This window comes from Sorex araneus, chromosome 2, assembly GCF_027595985.1.
Source record: "Sorex araneus isolate mSorAra2 chromosome 2, mSorAra2.pri, whole genome shotgun sequence".
In the NCBI taxonomy this organism is placed as follows: domain Eukaryota; kingdom Metazoa; phylum Chordata; class Mammalia; order Eulipotyphla; family Soricidae; genus Sorex; species Sorex araneus.
This window is the reverse complement of record NC_073303.1, coordinates 123305195-123309832: the sequence shown is the minus strand read 5'-3', so window position 1 is coordinate 123309832 and position 4638 is coordinate 123305195.

Below are 4638 nucleotides of genomic sequence, written 5' to 3'. Positions count from 1 at the left end.
GGGGTGGCTTCCTGTGGTGCTTGGGGGACCAGACCCTGCCAGGGATCAAACTCAGGCCTCCCACGTACAAAGCGTGGGCCCCAGCCCCTTGCCACATCCTCCTAGCCCCAGAAACTTCTTTTGAACTGGAGCAGAAGGTAGAACTCTCTAGATTTTGCCACAATTTCTCCCAAGTATACCGCCACGTTTATGAGACTTTTTTTTTTTACTCCTGGCAGTTCTCGGGGGACCATATGGGATGCTGGGAATCTAACCCGGGTTGGCTGCATGCAAGGCAAACGCCCTACCCACTGTGCTATCGCTCCAGACCCTGTTTATGAGACTTTTGAAAGCCAGTGAGACAACAAAGGGATATAGTAAAGGGAAGCCAGGCCTGTGTTTCACTCCTCATGGAAAGGTAAACAGTATCATCTTCTAAACACTTTTAAAGACCCAATGAGGGACATGGCTTGGTGGGTGAGCACTTATCTTTCATGTGTAAAGCTTCAAGTTCCATCCCTGTGTACGTACGTACGTACGTACACACACACACACACACACACACACACACACACACACACACACACACACACACACCGCCCTCCCCAGTAATAAATGAGAGAAACTGTCAGACAAATCTCTAAAAATAATAAAAAATAGCATAAGGTAAAAGAAAAAAGAAAATATTCTCCTGAAAAAGAAAATGTTATTCTACACAACCAGGCAAAAAAGTTCATGAACAAGAACGAGTACAATCATGAGATGCAAGAGGAGAGCAAGATCCGGAGGGATCCTGAATTACCAGGTGTGACTTGTTAATTTCATGCACTCAGAAAAAAACACTGAAATACACACAGGTTAAAATCCAGCTGACAATACCAATTTCTGGTGAGGATTCAGAGCAGCAGAGGATCACTCAATTCATTGCTGGGTGGAATGTAAAATTATCCCAACTCTTTTAAACATGGTCTTAGCATATAGCCAGATGAACACCCAGTCTTGGAAGTTCATCTGACTAATGCATGCAGCTACTCCACTGTGTGGGCGGGTCTTCACTCGTTAAGTCTGAGCAGCACATAGTCATTTTCTTCCAAAGATTAACAGCCAGGAAGGGGTGTGGGGTCAAATAACTTTTAGTGGTGAAACCTGACAAGTACTTCCCAAGCCAGGTAAAGAATATCAGCTGTGGGGGCTGGAGCGATAGCACAGTGGGTAGGGTGTTTGCCTTCGACGTGGTTCGATTCCCAGCATCCCATATGGTCCCCTGAGCACTGCCAGGAGTAATTTCTGAGTGAAGAGCCAGGAGTAATCCCTGTGCATCGCCAGGTGTGCCCCAAAAAAGCAAAAAAATATATATCAGCTGTGTCCCTCATGGAGCAGGCACCTTTCATTTTGATGTAATGAAAGCAACATTTCACCCTTTGTCTTTCTCCAAACCATAATCTATTGCCTCGGTTGAGTTCAAAGGAAAATATAAATCAAATCCCCACAGATGGACATTTCACAATATATCTTACCAGTGTATCTCCAAACGAGCAACTCCCACCCAAGAGATGCCGAAGGAGGCAGGGATCTAGGTGCAATGTGGACTTCTATAAAAGGCACAACAGTAGAACTAAAGGAAACTAGAATAAAACATGGGCCGTGCCTAAGTCCTTCAGTTCAGTGAAACGTTCTTTCATTAAGTCTGTGATCATCTCTTATCTCCTACTTGCTCTTTTGCATTGTAATTCCTTTCAGCTAGGTATAGATATCCTGAGTGGAGTCTCTCATTTTCTGTTCTTTCCTTTTGTCCATCTGTTTAAATTTTTGTTGTCGGGTTAAGAAAAATTTCTCAAATTTATCTTCTGAATTTCTATTGAATTTATATTTTGGCTATGTATTTTTTAGATTCACTAAGCATTTTCTCTTTTAAAAAAAATAGTCATTTTCTGGGGCCAAAGAGATAGTACAGTGGGTAAGGTGCTTGCTTTGCACATAGTTAACCAGTGTTTGATCCTTGGCATTCTACATGGTCCCCTGAACACTGCCAAAATTGATCCTTGATGGGGAAGGCTGATAGCTTAGGGGACAGGGTGTTTGCCTAGTACTTGGCTATCCTGGGTTCAATTCCCAGCACCCCATATGGTCCCTTGAGTCGTCCAGGAGTGATCCCTGAGCACAGAACCAGGAGCAAGCCCTGAGCATCGATGGGTGTGGTTCCCAACCCCCTGCAAATAAAAGTCAAACAACAACTGATTCTTGAGCAGTCAAGAGTAGACTCTGAGCATAGCCAGGTGTGATCCCAAAACAAAATAAGTAAACAAAAACAATGAATTTCAATCTTTTTTTATGATTCATCTATATATAAAGATATCCTTTATTTAAGAAATTCATACAGAAGTACAGAAGTGCCACTTACCATTTCCAACTCATCCCATTTACCAGAAGTTAGGCCCGGAGCCATGCATACCTAAGTGAGGTGAGGCTGAGAGAAATAGAGCTGATGAGTGCCCGTGGGGAGGAAGAACCAGCCTTTGAACAATTAATTGACTAGCAATGTTTCAATTTACAAATGTGATTTTGCCCATGCATTGCCTAACATAATGCCATTCTTGAATTTTTTTGGGCTAATCCAAGTTGGCCATGAGATATCATTTAATATCATGCTGGATTTGAATCACTGCTGGTCTCTTTAGGAAAATAACATTCAGAACATATAATATCCATAAATCATTTCTTTTTAATAGAAAACTTCAAAACCATCATCTGATTGAAATGCAAACAGCAGTTTCTCTCTTTTAGTCTTTGATGCAAAAAGATCATGATATTATATGTGGTGATGGTTATGCTTATAAGAGTGATATATTTCTTCTCTGCAGACATACCAAACCATGAAAACTTTTAGGTATTCCTATGTCTAGGCTGATAACTCTGGGCTCTTATTGGAGTAGGGGTGGGCAACCTCACCCCACCCCACCCCTGTACTTCCAAAAGCCCCATGCCCACTTCCCACAGACACCGCCATTTTGACTCACTCGACGGCCCTGTTGTACTGATTCATGACTGAATCTCCCAGGAGATGCACAGCAAGCAGCTAAAATTCACAGACACATCAGTCTTCTGACTGCAAATTCTGGGACACGCTCAGGATAGGGGCGTGGACATAGTCCTTACCCTGGCAGCTGCACCCACACCCACCACTGCAACCATGCCAATAATCCAACTCCACCGCTTCACCAATACTCTTTGCAGAGGCACTAAACTGTGAAATACTTCAGGTACCCCGGTGCCCAGGCTGAGAACTCTGGGGTATTTTAGAGTGGGTATGGGCAACCTTATCCCACTGTACTTCCAGAAGCATTGGAAGCCACACCCACCTCCCACAGCCAACACCATGTCATCTCATTCGCTCAGATTAAAGATCCCAAAGTCTCCAAACTGCATGATATCTCCAAATTTCACAATGCTGAAATTCCAGTAGAACCACACCAACTTAGATGGGAAAGTAATATAGAAGCCTACTAAACTCAGCAAACAAGAACACTGAAGTCCCAACTAGCAACACAATTAGTAAATCCTCAGACAAGGACTTAACAACCTTGTGAACAGATATAACAATTTTCACAAATCTTTAACTAAATTTTTTTTGATAATTCCATTCGCCTCTTGGATGAATAAGCAATATTAAATTTTAAGTTATGTGTGCCTGCTAAGAGGGTAGTCTTGGGGGATGTTTTGGAAAAGAGGACAGTGAGGGAGGAAGGTCACTCTTTGATGCAAAAAATCTGGTGGCAGGATTTGTGTTAGAACATAGAAAGCCTGTAATAACTGTAATATAAATAACTTTGAATAACTGCCAGTGTCACTGTCGTCCCGTTGTTCATCGATTTGCTCGAGTGGGCACCAGTAACATCTCCACTGTGAGACTTGTTGTTACTGTTTTTGGCATATCAAATATGCCACGGGTAGCTTGCCAGGCCCTGCCATGTGGGCGGGATACTCTCAGTAGCTTCCAGGCTCTCTGAGACGGACAGAGGAATCGAACCCAGGTCGGCTATGTGCAAAGCGAACGCCCTACCCGCTGTGCTATCGCTCCAGTCCAACTTTAAATAACACAATGTTTAAAGTATTTTATTTTTTTAAATCATATACTCCTTTTTAAAGCAAGGAAATTCACTTCATTTATAGATTTACAATAACAATTGGCATGCAAAGGGTACAGCTAAAGTCATGATCTTTAAGTTGTGATAGAGCACCATTTTACTTTTAAAGAAGACAGCTGTAAGACCTCAACAGAACTTTCTAGAATACCATTGTTAACAGGGCCTCACTATACCCATTGGGATCCATCATTTCTAGGCTATATTCAGAAACCTAGGCCAAACCAATTTGTCATTGCTCCCACTGTCAAATTCACAGTCTCAGTGCTTTCTTACTCTTTTCTCAGAAATGCACTGATGTTGGGCATTTCTTGAAACTTCAGCTGGAAAATTTTCCTTTTGCCAAGACAGTCTCTGGGGCTCTCAGGAAATGAAGGATAGAATTCTTCACGACCACAGCAGCCCTGCTGCTGCTTTTCTGCAACGAAAGCATAATCTTTAAGAACTCACTGCCCATGGCACAATTAAGACTTCGACTCCAGACGATGAAGGTTTGAGTAATGGCAGCTGTGATCAG